This window comes from Bactrocera oleae, chromosome X (genome assembly GCF_042242935.1).
Source record: "Bactrocera oleae isolate idBacOlea1 chromosome X, idBacOlea1, whole genome shotgun sequence".
NCBI lineage: Eukaryota > Metazoa > Arthropoda > Insecta > Diptera > Tephritidae > Bactrocera > Bactrocera oleae.
This window is the reverse complement of record NC_091541.1, coordinates 28558549-28579530: the sequence shown is the minus strand read 5'-3', so window position 1 is coordinate 28579530 and position 20982 is coordinate 28558549. Positions and strand designations below refer to the sequence as shown.

Below are 20982 nucleotides of genomic sequence, written 5' to 3'. Positions count from 1 at the left end.
ATTCGGGCGCGAGCAAATTTATCCACAAAAATAAAAACAACAAACACGCATAAGGAGCTAGCCAGCTGGATGCCGAAGAAGACAGGCACTGGGACAAACGCACAAGCACGTAACTTGTATATACATATATACGCCCTCCAAAAGCCCCTTGAGGAAAACCAAAGTGAGCGTATTTATTTCACTTATTATTTTATACATTAATATAAAATAAGATTACCAAACTGGTATAGATCACGGTACAAATCGAAATACCGCTGACATTAAAACCAGTTTGGTACAATATACTTATATATCCAAATATATATTATGTAAACAATTATTGTATGCCTATAAGCTTACCTTTGTGTTTTCAAACACACATATTTCACAAACACAAAAAACAAAAACAGAATTCAAGTATTTACTTGCAAATATTTTCCGGCAATACCCCTTATTTTTAACAAAAACAGTAAGCAGGATTGCCTTAAATAAGTAAGCAAAGGCATATAACAAAAATTTTAAAGAAAAGAAGAAGAAACAAAATAAATACAAACGACATATATATATATTTTCAAAAACCAAGTACATATTTACATCCATATATGTGCATACGGAGAATACCTGCACATTATCAATTCCTTTTTCGCGCTCTCTTTCTATTGCAAAATATAGAAGCCCAGTTTATACATACATACGGCATACAATCTACCTATATTTTTATACCATACTCAACATTGGGTAATATTAAATTATTAAAATTTTAAACATTCACTAAAAGGTGATTTTTAAATTGCTAATGAATAAACAAAGTGAAATAAAATTTCCTTTATTTTATTTTTTATTAAAAAGCAAAAAAAAAACAAACAAACTCTTAAAAAAAAAAATATATATATATATATATATAAATATATATACATACGCATATGTACATCTATTCAAGCAAAACCTCTTGATCTTGTTAAAACACAAGCAAGCAGGATTGCGAATCAAACAAAAACGCATTGATCTCTCTAACGAGCTCTCAATTGCACACAAACAAAAATAATATTTAAATATATATACATATTAAAACATATACAATTATAATTGTACATATTTTCAAAGTCCACAATTGGCATACATCCCGCAATACCCCTTGTAACAAACAAGCAGGATTGCGTACACAAAAGTAAAAGCAAATTGATCTCTACAACGAGCTCTCAATTGCATTAGAAAATATACATACATACGCACAAACAATCCGTGCATACTTATGTACAAAGTGTATTGATCTCTTCAACAAGCTCTCAATTTCAGGAGCACATAAATATATACTAACAAGTCCGTGTATTAGGGTGTACCTAAATACATCAACAATAAGGACATACAAAATATTGTTAAATTAAACATTCAAAGAGCGATTCTTAATAATTAAATTAAGAAAATTTAAATTACACTCACAACAAAATATTTAAAATAATTTACAAATTAAAAAATTTATTTCGCATTTAAATATTTATCTAGTCCGAAAAAAACTCGCATACAAGTATATGTAAAAGAGTATTCGGTATTAATTATAATTTATTGCTGCGTTTAAATCAGTTAACACTGAGACAATTTTAATTAACTTTGACACATATAGTAATAAATAACATAACAAAAATGGTTAATGACGATAAAAATCAAATTACACCTGCAGAAGCTACACGCGCAAGACAGGTTACCACAAAGCAAATAAAAGGCAAAAATATGTGTGCCACCAAATTCATTTCTGAGAGTGACAGATTAACACAATACTGCACTCGATTTTCATCTTCACCGATTCAAGACATCTCTGAATCGTTATTGGAAATAAAAAAACAAAATATTGACAATTTTTGGACTCGTCTCCAAACGGCTCATGACGCCATAGTAGATTATGACAATTCAGATCTACCACACGATTTTAAATCGTCGGCTTACGCACTATACGAAAACTGCTTAGACCAGTACGAAGAAACAAAAGCTATGATTTCTGATCAATTAAAGCTAATAAAAGCTATTGCACCTACTCCACATCCGAGAGTAGAGCTGCCACAAGTACAAAATCAAGAGGCAAGTTCAGGCATCCATCTCGAGGTGCCCGCATGTGACACAGAAATATTTTCTGGAGGTTATGAAGAATGGCCGTCCTTACGGGACATGTTCACTGCCGTTTACATCAACCATCCAAAATTATCAAAAGCGCAAAAATTGTATCACCTCCGATACAAAACGCACGGTCAAGCAGGCGTAATAGTCAAACAGTTCGCACTTAATGACGACAATTTCAATTTGGCTTGGGAAGCTCTAAAAGCAAGATATGAAAATGAAAGAATATTGGTCGATAACCAAGTAACGACACTAATAACCTTGCCTAAGATTCAAAAAGAAACCAGTGAAGAGTTTATAAGACTACAATCCACTGTTTCAAACTGTTTGTCGGTTTTATCGACACAAAATATTCCCACAGACAGCTGGGACCCTATACTGGTAAACATATGCACTGCCGCATTACCAGAAAAATCGTTGCAAAAGCAAGTTTAATTGCTTATATTGTCACAAAAGACACCATTCAATGCTTCATTACAGCAAATTTCCCATATCACCCCAAAGAAGCGCTTATACAAAAAGAACCACAGGTTTAGTGGTAACAACAACTCCCAAAAACCGAAATCCCAAAAATTGCCAAAAGACACCATGTTGCTCAAAGGCATCAAAAACTCAAACGATACACAGCGAAATACAAAATAGGGTATTACTACCCACAGCAGTCATCTCCATCGAACACCGAGGAGAACTGTTTAAACTTAGGGCCTTAATAGACCAAGGATCACAACGATCTTTCATAGCGTCTAGGGCTCAAAATAGGCTACAACTGCCAAAAAAACTAGCCAATTTTGAAATCACGGGAATGGGCGGAAGAGTAGTCCAAAACTCAAATAAAATCTGCCCCATTACCCTAATTTCCCCCCAAGCGGATAAGCACATACAAGCAGAAGCTATAGTCTTACCGCAACTTACAAATATGCTTCCAAGCTATCACATAAATAGCAAGCATTGGCAAAAGGTTTCACACCTAAAGCTAGCAGATCCCAACTGCAACACCCCCGCTCAAATAGACATTCTATTAGGCAGCGATCTCATACCTCAGGTAATACTCGAGGGTGTTGAGAAAATTTCAAACAAACTATTGGCACAAAATACTATTTTCGGCTGGATCCTAAGTGGACTAGTTACAGAACCAGTTTCCACAACAACAACTCAAATTGACGTATACTCTAAAGAATACCTTCATTCACAATTAAGGAAATTTTGGGAGTTAGAAGAGCTCCCCCCCATATCAATCGCAACCCCTGATGATCAGTATTGTGAAGACTTTTACAAATCCACAACTACTAGATCAAATAATGGCCGGTACGTCATACGACTACCACTAAATTCCCAATGTTCCAACACTCCACGAATTTGGCAGAAAAAATCAAGTCAGAGTCCTTTCTGAAAAGATCAGGTTTAAAAACACAAATATGTAACTTTTCGACCCCGCAGGATGGCTCCGGCCAATAATGATACAAAAATCCTGCTTCAAAAATCTTGAGTTATGTGGCGCGCTACTACTTGGTAAAATCGCACTTAACATAACATATAACAAAATTGTCCTAAGAAAGCCGAAAAATCGACACCTCTATAGTGCCTGATAGTTGACAACATTTTTATAATGTATAAAACTTCAAAAATAAAGTTAAGGGATCACCATATTTACAATGTGATACAGTGTCGCACCCAGACTTACAAAAAGCTCTTATCGAAACTATCTAAGCACTCATCAAACGGGTAGTTTATGGGAAACATTTGTAAAAGTTGTAAATCTCACTTAAAAAAAGTGAGTGAAAATCACAAATCTCACTCTCGCAAGATCCCTCTTCAAGGCTTCAAAGGAGCACCCATTCTGGCCATATCTGAGCCAGGCGTGGAGTCGCTAACCGTAATAAAGCGATGGTAAAGAAATTTTCAACAAACAATACAGATAATAAAATTATAAAAGAAACAACCGCAATACAATAAGTATGAAAAGCACATACAACCTCAAAACCCGCAAAATTAAGTTACATATCTTTTGCACGCACAGCAAAATGCATACCGAATATGCGTTCTGCCCATACACGTAAATATGGATATAACTATATCACCATGTATGCCGCGCCCTCGGCTACTCAACCAGCAGTACGCCGAAATACATGCAATATAAGCATATACGTGTAATACTAGGCAAAATATTCGCCTAGGGGGCCCAGGATGTTTAAATGAGTTTTAACTCCCTCCTCCAAGTGCACCGCTCTACTCGGGAAAAACTGACACACCTTAATGAAACTCACCACACCAGTGAACACTCAAGGAATTTCACCCCACACCAGATGACACCGCACCAGATGACACCACACAGGACAACACAACATACCATTCTCATTCGCTATATATCATTCGTTTCGTCCATAGGCCTGAGCGCCAAGTCAACATTTTTGATACGAAAGCTCCTGTGTGCAACTTTTCGATCGTCCGCCGTCATCGTTAACCTGCGAAGTGAACATCGTTTTTTTCGACTTTTTCTCTGCGGAATATTTAATTTAATTTGTTAAAGTTCAAGTTACTTGTATTAAAAGATTTTAATAAATTTTAAATTTGTAAACCTTTTTCATCACATTTTCCTTGCTTTATTCGGAAATAAGTGTTAAAGGCTTTGTGCAAATTAGTATCAATTTATTCAACTTACACTGTCTTGCCTTCTCTAGGTTGTATATCCTTGCAATATGCAGCACATGATTTGGAATGCGCAGCGCTGCGTCATCCTGGTGGGCAATGATCATCTTTTGAAGTAGGCTAATGAGAACGCCACACTGCTGTTTAAGTATTTGGTGCGCTCCAACCTGGGCACGAAGTATGAAGCGGAGCAGTTCCGTCTGTCGGCCAATCGCGTGTGAATGGTTAATTGGTGAATTGAATTGTTATCAAAAAATGCTGTATTCAAGTCGTCAAATAGTCGAGTGATCTTTGTTATGGAGGCGAAGTAGTTGGTAGTGAATAGTATTAAATGAACATGTACTTAATATTACATATATGGGCCTCTTGCAACCCTGAAAACTATTCTTGTATTTTCTTCCTTTTTACCATTCATACATTGTAATGCTTTTTTACAAATTCAAATAAAGTCAGTTGTTATTATATCCTCGGAACTTTAGTTTATGGACCCAGGACCCATAAGACTGTAGGCGACTGCGTAAAATAAAGTTAAGTTTATTTTACGGTAAAAAGTTCAATTGAGCCTTTAAGTATAATGGCTGGTGTTATGAGGATTGAGCCGCTAAACGCAAAGAATTATGCTGTATTATTTAAAATCGATTTGTGGGAGTATGCCGACGGCACGATAGTGCGCTCCCCAGATGAAGTAAAGCTCCATTAATGGAAAATGGCTGATCAAAAGGCATCAGCGGACATCATGTTGGCGATAGCGCCATCAGAGCTGGGGCTGATTTCGGAGTGCAGCAGTGTACGTGAAGTTTGGTCGAAATTCGATATTTCATATTAAAGGTCCAGCTAGAAAAGCGACGCTACTGTCAGAAGGCGAGAATGAAAAAGGCGTCGCAATTGACGATGAGTTACTTGCAATTTTGTTGTTCTACAGTCTGCCGGCGTCGCACGAGACATTTAGGTGGACAGTTGAGACGCGAGACGAATTGCCGAAGCCGGACCTAATTCGTGCAAAAATTCTCGCAGAACAAGAGTCGCAAAAATCAAAAAAGGACAAAGTGGGCAACAAGAATGTGCTTTACAACCGTACATTGATCTTGATTGATTCAGCGAGTTCAAAGGTAAAACGGGACATTTCACGAGAAATTGCAATAAAAAACCACAAAAGCAAAACACACGTGTGAGTGAAGAAGCACACAAAAAAGCGGAAGTGACATTAAATGCAGAGGAAAGGGTATTTGTAGCCCCTGTACGAAATATGAGATGGTGTTGGGACAGTGGTTGTACATTTCATGTGAGTGAAAATACAAACATTTTTGAAATATATGACAAATTAAGTTTAGTTTAAGTAAAGTGTGCACTACGGTAGACGTTCGCGGAATGCAAATAAATTTGGGTTTAGAAAACGTTTTGCATGTGGCTGACTTACTTACGAATTTCCTATCGGTTGCTTAAATTACTGACAAGGGTTATGCTGTAAAATTCCAAAAGACTGAAGCCGTGATTATGAACAGTTATGAAGTTATATTGGAAGTCGAACAAATGGGTAATTTATATTATTAAAAAACATTGAAAAATTTCGCGAAGTTGGCAAATGCAAAAAACAGTGCACGAACGCGAATTGAAAATTATGGCAAACGGTTCGGTTCACGGGTTAAAATTTAAACAAACTGAGAAATTATCATACTGTGAAATTTGTGGATTTAAAATGAAATGAAAATTAATTCATGAAGAACAGAACTTTGCAAATAGTTGAAAAACCTTCGAACCATAAAGTAATTGGCAACAAGATCGTGTTCCATTCTAAAGATGAGCATCCAAAGAAATTTCGACTGGTAGCGAAGGGTTACGCTCAACGCCCAGGGAAAAAATTTCATGAAGTTTCCTCTCCAGTTGCACGGTCAACTTCCGTACGACTTTTTACGGAGTGAAGAAAAGGAGCTTCAGGTAAAAAAGAGTCACCCGTTTAGTTTTAATTTTATCCTGCTCTTTCGCCTATGCTGGTATACACGTTTCGTGGTCTTCCAACTGTGAGGACCCTTGTACAGGTATACACGCTTCCTGCTCTATCGACTGTGAGAACCCCTGTACTAGTATACACGCATCCTGCTCATCCACTTGTAAGGACTGCAATACAAAAGTCAATAACTTTAACAGTCTCCAGTTAATATTCATTTCATACTTACATGGCGGGATATAAAATAAAAGAACGGACCAATTTTCGTGAACATAACAACCTGTATAGAAACGATAAGTATTTGTATTTTAATAATAAATATATTGCAATTACAAAAATTACCGTGCTTATTTGTTTTACAACTTAGCAATAGCTTTTACTCTATCCAATTAATTATCATTTCATACTGACATGATTGTTTTACAACTGCATTCAAGACTTGCTTTGTTGAAGCGGCAAAATTTTCCATGAAATTTCCCTTTTACCGCCGTCCATTGTAAACTTTTCTTTTTGAAAGATTGTATATTCCTCTTTTAACATGTTAGATTTCGATATGCATGAATATCGGTAGTGTTTACTCTTTCTAACTTTAGGATTACCGATTCAATTAGAAATAACAGTGAATGTACATGTGTTGAGAAACAGCTGAAGAGGTCTGATTGTATTTGTGATATTTGTTACATCCGTCTTGCAGGGCCATGTTAATCATTTGAAATTGGATCTTTTATATACACATGGCAGAAAAAGTCTGCGTCGTTCTGAGTTAACGGGATTTTATTACTGCTACTTAAGTAAGTTGAGCAGAAAAAGTGTGCGTTCACTTTAAATATCGATGGTTAGTTGTATGAAAAGTACACGTTTTTAGATCAATTTTATTTTAAATGATAAACTATAGTTAGCGCGGTTAATAACACGTCTAAAACATATATAATCACAGGAGTTATTCTTCTTGTTTTAATATGGACCAAAAGCGAAAAGATATAGGTATTGGCGAAAGAAAACTCATTGATGGATTGTGGCAAAATGGCAAAAGTTATCGAGAAATCGCGAAAACTGTTGGGTGATAGTACTCCTCAGTCCAGAGAGTAAAAAAAAATTACATGCAAACAAAATGTCATGAGTCCAAGCCACGTTCTGGACGTCCAAAAAAACTAACTGAAAGAGAAGAGCGCAATAAAACCTCTCTTGTGAGGTGTAATCCACGACTGACAGAAAGCCAAATTTCAAAAGACATAGAATTTAAATACCAAAAGAAGTTATGTTCAGATACAGTATGAAAAATTATGAAAAGAGCTGGATTTTACGGCAGAGTGGCATGTAGAAAGCCCCACATATCGAGAGTAAATCGACTTAAGAGGATCCCCTTTGCAAAAGAGCACTTAAACAAGCCTCCAGAGTTTTGGAAAAGCGTTATTTTTTCAGATGAGAGTAAGTTCTGCATCATAAAAGATCGTAAGATTGTTTGGAGGAAAAGTGGAACAGCTCTGGATAAACAAAATCTCGTACCTATGGTGAAGCATGGTGGTGGAGGTGCTATGATAAGCTGGTGTATGGCAAGTTCGGGCGTTGGAAATTTTCAGTTTATAGAGTCGATAATGAATAAATATGGTTATCTTGATATTTTAAAAATACATTTAAAAGAAAGTGCAGTTAAGTTGGGACTTGGTGAGCGATTTATTTTCCAACAAGACACTGACCCGAAGCTCACAGCAGAAATTGTGAAGCAAGGGTTGCTCTATAATATTCCAAAACAACTTCGTACACCCCCGCAATCATCTGACCTCAACCCAATGGAACACTTATGGGTCTTACTAGAGAGAAAAATTAGCCAGCCTGTTTTCACCAGCAAATAAATGCTTAAGAACGCGCTTAAAGAAGAATGGAAAGATATAAGTCCAGAAACAACAGCCAAATGAGTTGGTTCAGTGAAAAATCCCCTACTAGAAGTCATTAAATGAATGGATATCCAACTAGTTACCAATTTATTATATACGTTTTAACTTTTAGCCTTTTATTCCTTTATTGTTGAAGTAAAAACAGACTTTTTTTGCTTGGCTTGAATGACCTTTTTATTTTTACGTGAAATTATTTTGAATTCAATTACGTTATTGGTACGTAATTTTGTAAAATAGTTACTTTTTATTCATATCTTTTTTTCCGATTTTTCATAGTACAAAGGAAATTTGCATAAGTGAATGCAGACTTTTTCTGCCATGTGTATGTACTTTATAGGATCTCCGACGTTTGTTGTTACAAAGTTCTTAGCAAAATTAACATATCTAGTCAGGGTATAATAATGAATGCGAATTATGAATGCGATGGGCAGTAATGCCAAAAAATATTATTGTGCATCAATACAAGTGCTTATATATGTGTATTTGAATGCTTTATCATCTATCTTTCTTTGAATAGCCTTAACAACCCTATTGGCGTTTCAACAGGTAAGTTCTTTTTTGATAATTATTCAAATAAAAAATATTTTAAATATTTCCGTTGATAAAACACGAATGCCTTCGGAATCGTATATACTGGGATTAGAAAATATGGAAAAGCTTTCTGAACTAGAAATTGTGCAATGAATATGTGGAAAATTGTTGCTATTGGCTACCATCAACGAACTAACCATCAACGTTACACTGCAATAGTGGCCAGGAGAAAACTTTAGAATACCGTCCCTGGATTTTGGAGATAAAATGTATACGGGCGGATAGAGGAACCTTCAGATCAAGAATATATATAGATTTAGCCGCGGTAAACTTATAGTTTTCCAGATATTTGCGTTAAAATTTTAAAATTTCAACTATCTAACGTACGTACGTATATTTTCGATTGAAAATGAATTTTACACTTATATTTTTCACTTTTATATCTCCTTGACTTATTCGTTTGTACACATTCATTTTACATTTTATAGCGCAAAAATAGCTTTATTTCAATATTTAACTTATTGTTCAATTCTATTAATGCACACAATAACAAATGGGTTGCAAAATGACAAATAACCAGTGATACATGAGCATGAAGGCCATTTGGGGATTTATTATATAAATTAAAAAATAATTTGCTATACAAAAAACAAACTTAGGGCATTGATTAAAACAAAAGTTATTACGGTTTGTTTTTGTAGCACAATTCATCCGCCTCCCTGTTTTTGGTGACCAACTTAAATTGGACTGGATACTATTATCGGACCGTTTGCATATCTACAGGTAATACGGCACGAAAGTAAGAGTGCGTTCGAGCTACGTAATAATTGCAGCAGTATAGCAACTGTGTTGCATATTTGCTGATACTCTGCCATTATGATGCTGTTGCAAGTGTTGGCAGAAATTCACGCAGAACGTGATACTTTGACAAATTTGCAACACTGCTGTCGTAATTGCCATCTCGAACGCACCCTTAGTCTCTGTTTATGCATAAAGAATTGATGGAACGAACTTGTAGCTAGCTCGGAGATACTACAAAAACCGATATTTTAGTATCTTCTGACTGGTATTAGAATTGTGTTTGCATTTAAAATCTTATCTAGTGTCATATGTGTTTTGTATGTTACTTATCTTTGCCACTTTCTAACTCGCTTATCAATTTCGTTCATTACTTAAAAACTTATGTATACATACATACGTGAATAAATATTTGTATATGTATACTTATACTTAATGGCTTCGTTTTCTATGTATTTTTTATTTCACTATCGTCCTCAACAGTATTCCTAACATTATCTCAATACACAAGGGTGAAATGCAAAAACGCAAAGAATGCGAACGTTTAATCTTTAAACAAAAAATGAGTAACGGTCAAATGACCGATGTGAATCTTCGCACCGATGTTATTTCTTATGCTGTACTAGCTGAAAAGTCCCATTTTAAGGAAGAACGTGATACACATATGAAACAGGTACTTAAATCAATAACCACATAGTCGAGTTGTTGGCAAAAAACCCTCGAAGAACTAATGTAGTATGACGTAGTACATTCTCGTAATAAAGGAAAAAAATAACTTTTTTTATGCATATAGTCATTTATAATTGTAGTATAAGTAATTGTTTATAAGGTTGTATTGTTAGATGTGCTTTTTCTTGTTTAAGTATACATTTTAAGTGTTAATATTTATATTTGAACTGTATATAGGTATATGTAAATATAGTATGTATTGGATTATTATATACTTTTACTACTACTACTTTTATATTATATAAATGAATATTTATATACATATATATCTATATATCTTTATATATTGTAACGGATTTCTCGATAAATCGTCTACCTTGTAACTCACACTTGAGTTCGATCACTGGATTGTTAAAGGTAGGTAGGTAGGTAGAGTGGCTGTCTTCAGACACACCTAGGCCTTTAGGAAGCCCATTGTGATGCCACCTGGGCTAAGGTCCCTCACTCCATTGGCTCCTCTCTGAACTACCCCGTACTTCTGATGAACTTTATCAGCAAGACCAGTTTTATCCGTGTAACCTCCTAGACTTCGTCGAGAAAACCTCTGCCGATAGCTGCAATTTTTTTCCTATATAGAGCCGTGCAATCGCATAGAAGATGTTTAATGGTCACCTCCTCTTCTATCTCCTGACAGCTTCTACAATAGTCGTAATATGGCGTTCCAAGTCTACTAGCATGTCTGCTTTTTAAACAGTGGCCTGTTAGTACTCCTACTAGAGTTCTTATATCATTCCGTTTGATTTTTAACAGTCGGCATGTGCGGCTCATATTCCATTCATGCCACGTTTGCCTGCTTGTTGAGCAAGTCAGGGACTGATTCCACTGTGACTCAGATATGTTTATGACATGCACGTCGATTGAGTATCCACAAGTATGTATCTGCTATACAGTTCCCGGGGATATTGCTGCGTCCTAGGACCTATTGCAGGTTTATCGTGAAATATGATGTCTGATCCGTTAAGATATCAAGACATTCTTTCACTGTCTTTGACGAAATCCTATGAGACATTAGAGATTTCAAAGCCGCCTGGCTGTTCGTATATATAAATATTTTTCTAGTTGTGATCGCACTTCTTAACAGTACAAGAAGGCTTTCTTTAATTGCTGTGACCTCCGTTTGGGAGACACTACAGTGGTCTGGAGGCCGAAAGGCGATTTTGGTATCTAGTTTAGGTGAGGAGACACCGCCGCCTACTCGGTTATCCAGTTTGGAACCATTCGTATAGAAGCTTTCCCCTGATTCCTTGTCCACCACGCCTCTTCCCCACGCCTCTCTTGCAACATTGGGGACTGGATTTAGATTCAGCTCTGTAAGAATTCGTAGTTGTGAAAAGAAAGAGAACTTCGTAAGTATCATAGAATGCCCCTTATTACTGACGACTACTAGGGAGGATTTCCTCAGTCTCAGAGCTGACTTCGCTGCCATTTAATACTTCTAATCGCGTCCGCTTCTATACTTCTAATCGCGTATTTCTTTTCTGTCATTCGCCACCTTACCAATATACCGTAAGTCATAATCGGCCTTCCTGTGTAGAGCCCCACCATTCTTTTACACGCGTAAAGTGCTGTAGCTGCTTTCTTCACCCTAGCTTTCAAGTTTGGTTTTCAAGAAAGCTTTTTGTCCAAAATTAGTCTCTAGCAGCTTGCCTCATCTTCTATCGGTAGTCTGGAGCCACTTAATAATGGCAACGTGATTTCTGGAGTACTGTGTTTCTTACTGAGCTCTGTCTTGCTAGCATTTAAGTTAGCCCGCATCATACGGCCCACCGACTAATATCCTTTAATATTGTTTGCGTAAGGCTACCGAGGGTATCCGGGAACTTGCCTCTAAGCGAAACTGCCACCTCGTCATCGTAGGCCACAGCATGTACCTCCTACAGGATCCAGAGAAGTGGGGTGTACATCTTCGGACAGATCTGCACATCTTTGAAACTCCCAGTGTTGAAATAATTGACCTGTCCAAGAGCATCTGTTCAATTAATTTCCAAAGAGGCTCAGAGATGCCCAAATCTTTAAGCGCGCTAAGTATGACCCTCGGCTGGATGTTATTGAAAGCACCTGCTATGTCTAACCTGTTGCACTGAGCTTAACGCCGTTTCTATGGATTTACCTTTAGAATACGTAGCTGCGAAACTGCAATTTTTCCTGAGTTTAGTTTGCATTGTTAAATAAAAGTCTGAATTTAATGGCTATACACTTATCTTCATTTCTAATTCCAACAACTTAACACTTATTGCTTGTTATTCGAGCTTACAACTTCTTACTTATGTCTCAATTGCTCTTAATACGACAACACTCTAACTAAAACTATGTTTGCTGCACAATCTGGCTGCCCTTATATATTAGATATTTAACAAAACTTCGCCTCTAGAACATTCTGGCAACTACGATATCGCTGCCTAGTTGCTGCTGGGAGTTTATCGGTGATTCGATTTTGTTCTATCATCCGTGTTCGTCACACTGCTCTCCGTGTTAACTTCCTTATTCGTCCTTCTCTTATTGGAGTTAATTCCATCCGTTTTCGGGATACCTAGTTTTCCTTGACTTAATGCTGAGTTTTGCCCTTTTTCGCTTTTCCATACTCGATGCAAGCACCCATATACCAACTTTAAACTGCTCCTCTCTGCCCAATATGCTTTTGCGACTGGCCTTCCTGTAGTGATTTCTCCACTCGATGTACATTTGTTCCACTCCACTTCATGCGTTACACCTTCCAATTCTAGATCTTCTTGCAAAGAGTCATCCGTTTTAGTTTTAATTTTTTCCTGCTCTTCCACCTGTGCTTGTATACACTTTTCCTGCTCTTCCAACTGCGTTGATAACATCTGAGATATATGTGCATCTTGCGCTGCGAACTGCTTTTCAAACCTCGTGGACAACCGCGTTTCTAACGAGTACAATTGGGATTGTTGTGCCAATATTTGTGACGACACCTCTGCTATTTGTTGGGCCATACGTTAATCCTGCTCTTTGAACAGTGTCTATATTTTCGTTGACATCTGCGATATATGTGCATTCTGCTTTTCCCTTGTGTCGATATTTGCGTTGACATCTGGGATATCAGAGAAGTATAAATATACATATATATCATAAGTTTAAATTGTAATGTTAACAATTAAAATTTATACTTGAACAAGTAATATAAAGCTAATAAAGAATTGCAATCTTATAAATAATTACTTATATAAAAAGTATTAAAAATTTTGAAGTAAAACTCCTTTGCGCTCGTTGGGCTGTAATTCCAGTATTGAACGAAAGCGACAGGAAATGTTAATGTTAATGCAGAGAATGTTAATAAATGGGCCAAAGGCGCAAATGTTAGCTGTATTCAAATGTAAATATAAAAAAAATGCGCAAATTCGAAAATCAAATTACACCACGTCAAAAAGGAACCCACTTCTCTTTATAAGCGAACTCAACTAACTACACTACTCTAAGAAGGTACCAAGCAAATTTTCACCGCTTTATAAAAGAACGGCCAATATATATATGCACAGATGTTTTTTGGCATGCGTATTAAAGAAAATTAGAATAACAAAAAGAAATATAAAATTTTGAAGAACATTTATATAATCAGGAAAAAATTAAAATAAGAATAATAAAAAAGGTTTATAAAAATTAAAAAAGAAAAAAAACAACACCTGTGATAGGATTTGAACTCAGGCAATATATTTGATGCAAATTTGCAATAAGGAGCTGTGCTATACAAGCAGCGCCACGAATATTACACATTTAGATTGGTCGAATATGTGAACTCAAACAGCAATCGTCGGGTACTTGTTTCAAACTAAAACTATGTGTATGTAAGTATATATTGCATTCGCATGTCCAAATATATTTGCTTATATGTACACATATGTACATATGTATGTCACTCAATATGCTATTTGTAAAAAATAAAGCATTGACGCAAGCGACAAAAAAAATCGCAGACGTACCATCACCGACCAATAACATCGAGCAAGCTCGCACTATATTCGTTAAATATTTCATATTACAACACCCACAAATTCATTCATAAGTAACGCGCGTATGCTACAAAACGAAGTGCGATCGTTCATAACTCTGCATTGCGCGCTTTTTTCTGTGCGCCTGGTCAACCAAATTTGGTTTTCATAATTAAGATTGAAGATCTTACAATTGATCCTACCATTCCCTTTGCATTTGTATGTTGCCCACAAGCTGCTTCCTCGCGACGAGCTAAAAATCAGAAATTGAAGATATTGTCTGATGTTCTTTTCAGAAAAGAGAATCGGCAACATGGCCTATTAGCGATTTAAAATTTTTATTAACATTTAATTCATATTATGCAATATATATGACATTATATTATACAATTTATATAAAATACACAATTTATACATACATACATACATATGAAATCTTTTATTAGTTTTATATGTTTTAAGCACACTCCATATGGTACATTTACTTATTAATATTATTTCATAATTTTTCGATGTAGCCCATTTTATCTAAATACGACGCTATGAAAATGCAGCCCAATCGGTAGTCGTAGTATTTCCAAAGAGCATAAGTCAATTTTCAATAGCAAAGCACTCCAAAAAGGACAAACGCGGCAGCATAGCCGACCGACATTGTCGCAATATTCAAACAAATTTTGTCAATTCCGCGACGATGCGCAAAATTCGGCGTCAATATGTATGCGAGCTTCTATGTATGTATGTTTGTCGGCAAAGTTGTCATTTGTTTTTTTTCAACGTTTTGTCAAAACTCAATTTTTTGCTCCGCACCGCCTCCGCGAGAACTCGCCGTTACTTCCATGACATGCCAACATGGACAGAGGCGTTTCAACGGAGGATTTATATCATATTATTATATTATTTAATTTGTATAGAAAATTACTGATATCTTAGGGTTTATTTATATAATATTATAATATTTTATTTAGGTAAAAATATAAATACACATAAATTCATACTTATTTAAACGTTTTAATATAAACTGGATTAATAAAAAATATATCTGAAATAATTATGTTTTAGTGTACCCCCTGACCCTCCCTTGCTTGCGATCGTTCATCTTGCTTCGTTCTAGCTGTTCTTGTAAACATTCTCTGGCCAAAGTTTACGGGCTCACGCAGTAGACTTGACGGACACAATAGCCCAACGAGCGAATATTTTATTATTTTCGGAAACATGGATAAACAATGAAGAAGCTGTGGATGTGCCGAACTTCGATTGTGTCGTCCATTTCAAACGACCCAATGTAAGAGCTGGTGGGGTAGCTGTCTACCATAACTCCACTGACCGAATAAATATTGTCACTCCATATGGATATGAATTTACAACAAATTAACTGGTTGGCTGCGAATGCTGCTGCAGTTGGCGATATTTGTGCGACCGAATGTGTTGTAGAAAGCGGACAGAGTGTGGCAATGATTGTTCTCTACATCACTCCGAACCAGAGAACTAACGATATATTAAAATTCATACATAAAGTATTATTGGTATATACTCCTTCTAGTGGAGCAGAATTAGGAGAATATTTGTACACTATGCCAATGATTTTAAGCGGTGATTTTAATGTCAATTTTGCTTTGGAAGATCTCTAACACTTGTACAATTTTAGTAAAGTAAATTTAATAATCCCAAAGACTCAAAACCCAGATCAGTCACGACAATAGATGTAATTTTCTCAAGATATTTAAATAATTTACAATCACGAGTTTTCATTTCATATTTTTGATACCACAAACCAATTTATTGTATCTTTTCTGGAACATGAAGGTATGGAAGTGAATGAATAGATTTTTAATAAATGGAGGCGATAACATCAACTATCTTTTTTCATTAACCTAACACCCTTAAAAATTCCAGAATAATCAATAGTGGCTTCTGTTATTGGGGAAATATTTCTATCTCATAAAACTTGCTGGCTAGAGTGAGTATTTTCATTTCAAGTACGCATCGAGATCCAAAAAACTTCACTTCTATCGCCTAGTTTTCTAGGCTGTTCCGTTTTTTTTATTTGGCAGGCTGTTATTTAAGTTTTTTAAAAAGAACGAGTCATTGTGTGGTGCGCAATTTCATCAAGGTGTATTGTCGGACCATACTTCTTTGAGAAAAACGGTGCAACAATAACTGCCGAAGGTCACCGTTTGAATGAAGTTTTTTTACCCAGGACTGCGCTGAAGACATATAGCTTTCAATAGCGTTTGGTTCCAGCAAGATGGAGGAACTGCACCCATAGCCAGCCCGGTTTCCGCTGGCCCCTAAGGTTACTCGAACTGACTGCCCAGGTTCAAAATGTAAAAAACAAGTTATGAAAATATTATTAATTAGAAAAAAATACTAATAAAAAATTTAAATTTGTATAAACAACTTCTTTAATATATATATACTTTGGTCATTTACATATATGTATGTACACAATACATACATGCAATATTATAATGCCGATATGTGTATGACTACATACAATATAAATAGGTAGATAGGTAGGTAAAAGTGCTGCCTCTTCGGGCACAATTAACGCTAGAAACGCCATTTTGATACACCATCGTAAGATCTTACATATTGATATCACGTCCCATTGTTGTGTTTAAACCATTTGGCACCGTCAATTTTGTAGATAGACTTTCGAGGTTTGGTAACTGATGGATGCTATTATAGGCAATACCCACTTTTAACGCATGGTCTCCGAATGGCCAACGCCCTGTTATGGTTGCTGTAAGTCTATATATACTTTTCCTGGACCTATGTAAAAGGTCCACAGTTTTGTATTGTCATTATTTGGCTATATCTGTTTAGTATTCTGCATTTTGTTGTATATTTCCATATATTTTGCGCTATTTGTTCAAATTGCGTTTTGATCACCTTTCTGATCGTTCCTAGCAGACTTGGTATTGTCTCTGCTTCGAGTCCGTCTAGGGGGGTCTGTGAGCTTAAAGCCTTCCTCGCTTTGTTTACTAAGCTGGAGTTGATTTTTGGCGACAAAAAGGCTTGTAGTTCCGCCTGGCTATCTGTGTAAATTGCTGCTTTATGTATCCTCCCGTAGTTGTTCAGTAGAACTTCTCTACGCCTAGTACTTCCGCTTGGAAGATGGTAGACGGAAAGATAAAGAGATATCTAAATCCTACGAGTACACCCCGTCCCTACACCGCAGTCCATTTCGGACCCGTCGGTATAGATTGAGTTAGTATTCTCCTCCCCTACTAAACCTCTTCTCAGTTGACGTCTAGACGGTATTCTCAAGTAGAAGTCACCATTGAGGTCCGACCTTGAAAGAATATAGTCTGATTTATTTCGATTAGTGCCGTGCTGGTGTTGGCACTTTTTGTATGCAAATAACTATGGGCACTTGGTGCAGGAGCATATATAGCGCATCATTCGGACATGACTTAAACGCCCCTAACCCTGCCTGATGTTGTAATGTTTATTTAATGCTGGCTACCAAAACAGTGCTCCATATGTAAGGATTGGTTTAATGACGGCCGTAAATATCCACATGACTATATTTGGTTTTAGGCCCAAGTTTCTGCTGAGTGTAATCTTGCACGTGTAATACGGCATATAAGCTTTCCTAATACATACGTTTCTCAATATTCAATTTTCAGTTCAGTTTGGTATCTATCTCCACTTCCAAATATTTTGTAATTGGGGACAGAGAAATTATCAATATCTGTTTGAAGTCAATTAATGAGGACTAAGTAAAGAATTTATCTATTACACAAAAGCGAAGTTCTAGTCAGGGGTTGCCAGACGTTATTATTTTATAATAGGGGACATGCCTTCTCAAAGCTGCATGTCTAACTTTACAAACTCAAAATAAACATATTCAATGCAATCCCATCATACTAACAAATTTAAAATGTTTAACCTTACACAAGTTTTTAGTTAGTACATCTGAAATCATACTTTCCGTTGGTACATACTCGATTTCAATTTTCTTATTCTTGTACAAATCTCTTATATGATGATGCCTAATGTCTATGTGCTTACTACGCGCATGAAATTTGGAGTTCTTTGCAAGGCTCAGTGCGCTCTGGTTGTCGCTGTATATCTTCACTGCCGGGACATCGCCGAAACCCATTTCATTAACAAGTTTCGTAATATACGACGCTACTTTAGCTGCTGACGAAAGCGCCACATATTCCGCCTCCGTAGTACTCAGTGCCACGACCGATTGCTTCTTGCACTCCCAAGCAAATGCAGCACCTGCAGCGAAGAAGGACCAGCCACTAAAGGACTTCCGATCACTGCTATCTCCAGCCCAGTCCGCGTCGACATAACCATGGATGGGCGGACCATTGCTTTGGTAGTGCAACTTCAGCTCTGTGGTGCCCTTCAAATATCACAATATTCGTTTGGCACCCACTTCATGCTCCTTGTGCGGGTCGACATTCCGTTGTGCAAGCTTCGTTACGGAATGTAGGATATCTGGCCGGGTTGTCATCGCCAGATACATCAGTGAACCAATCAATGACTGATACGCCTTTTGGATGACCCCTTGGCAGCTTTCTTCGTTACATTTTACTTGAAAGCCTGCTTCGAATGGTAACGCGTTCGCCTTACAGTTCTGCATACCGTACTCATTGAGAAGACTCTCAATAAACTGTTTGTGGCCAATATGGATACTGCCAAGCTCACCATCGCGCTCGATTTCCATACCCAGGAAATGTTTCAGAACGCCGCCGTCGACCACATCAAATGCGCCAGATACAAGCGCCTTCACGTTGTTTAGTTCTTGTTTGTTCGAACTCGCCACTATTAGGTCGTCAACGTATACGACAATAATAGTGAAGTTATTTCGAACCTTTCGTGTATATATGCAGGGTTTACTAACGCAAGGAACAAAGCCAAATCCTTGAAGCACCTCGTCCAGCTTCTCGTTCCAGATACGGCCGCTTTGTTTGAGACCGTACAATGACTTGTGTAACTTCAACACGCGCTCAGGATAGCTCTTATCCACAAACCCTTCCGGTTGCTTCACATATACCACATCTGTAAGCTCGCTATTCAGAAACGCGGACGCCACGTCCATCTGATGCATGTACATCTTGTACTCAACAGACAGGGCTATCACCATCCTTATTGATGAATAACGTGCAACAGGAGAAAATGTTTCATTGTAATTAATACCAAAACGTTGAGCGCAACCCTTTGCAACCAACCGGGATTTGAATCGCTCCACTTTCCCCAAGTGATCTCTCTTCACAGAAAAAACCCATTTGCAGCCAATCAGCTTTTCACCTTTAGGTAGCTCTTCCAATGACCATCTATTGTTGGCACACACTACTCCCTCAGTTTCATTGTCATGGCTTTCTTCAGTGGCCACAGCTTCTCTAGCAGGATTCACCTTATCTGCCACAAAGTCATCAAACTGCAGATCAACTGCGTCACACGCTGACTGGTCTTGGAGTTCAGCTAATTTCACATCAGCAACGTTTGCGGCTCCCTTGCTGCCATGTTTTACCAAGTCATCTTCTAGGAATATGACATCTCTAGCATCAATAATCGTTTGTTTTTCAAGGTTGTGCAAACGATACGCCTTCGCAGTCTCGGAGTATCCGACCAACATGTATTCAACACCTTTTGGTTTGAACTTCTTCCGGTGAGTTTTATCAAGTACAATCGCCCTCGCGCCAAACACTCTCAGGTGAGATACCGATGGCTTCTTGCCCGACCACGCCTCGTACGGCGTCACTGCAGGCAACGTTGACGTCTCAGATCGATTTCGCAGATAGGCAGCCGTGTTAATAGCCTCTGCCCAAAACATCTCGTCAACAGACGCATGAACTAACATGCTCCGTGCCATCTCCACCAATGTTCTATTGGCACGCTCTGCCCCACCATTTTGCTGGGGAGTGTAGGGAACAGTTAGTTGCCGTTTTATGCCATTACTCACCAAAAAACTGCAAAATTTCTCACTGACATACTCTCGGCCGTTGTCGCTTCTTATTGATTTAATCTTCATTCCAGTCTGTGTCTCGGCAAATACCTTAAACTGTTTAAATTTATCAAATATTTCGTCTCTTGTCTTTAAGAAACACACAGACACATAGCGCGTTTTATCGTCTATAAATGTCGCAAAATACCGTGCACCGCCAATGGAGGGCTTATTCATTGGCCCACAAATGTCAGTGTGCACCAGGTCAAGAATGTCCGCAGACCTATTCTCTGATCTTTTACCGAATTGCTTTTCGCAAATCTTACATTTTGCACACGTTTCACACACATGTTCTTTTATATCAAAACTCATGTTTGCATCCAAGCCGAACACCATGCCATTTTTGGCCATCTTTTGTAAACTCGTGTAGTTCAGGTGACCGAACCGATTGTGCCATTTTTCCATTTGCGCTCTTATAGGCTGCGACACAAAACACTT

The 20982-nt window shown here is 37.3% G+C and overlaps 2 long non-coding RNA genes across 4 annotated transcripts; one reads left to right on the top strand and one right to left on the bottom strand.

Moving 5' to 3' along the window:
• Nucleotides 1–1553: 1553 nt before the first annotated feature.
• Nucleotides 1554–8743, bottom strand: LOC138857984 (uncharacterized). Its single transcript, XR_011397242.1, has 3 exons — nucleotides 7022–8743; nucleotides 6909–6959; nucleotides 1554–6849 (listed from the first exon to the last, which is right to left on the bottom strand). It is a non-coding gene; the product is annotated as an uncharacterized lncRNA (long non-coding RNA).
• Nucleotides 8744–8973: 230 nt separating this feature from the next.
• Nucleotides 8974–15174, top strand: LOC106624234 (uncharacterized). Of its 3 annotated transcripts, none has more exons than XR_011397240.1 (4): nucleotides 8974–9120; nucleotides 9807–9888; nucleotides 10387–10576; nucleotides 15098–15174. It is a non-coding gene; the product is annotated as an uncharacterized lncRNA (long non-coding RNA). The 3 variants fall into 3 exon arrangements; XR_011397241.1 differs by having other exon boundaries at nucleotides 13878–15174; XR_004976686.2 differs by lacking the exon at nucleotides 15098–15174 and having other exon boundaries at nucleotides 10387–10691.
• The last annotated feature ends 5808 nt before the right edge of the window (nucleotides 15175–20982 follow it).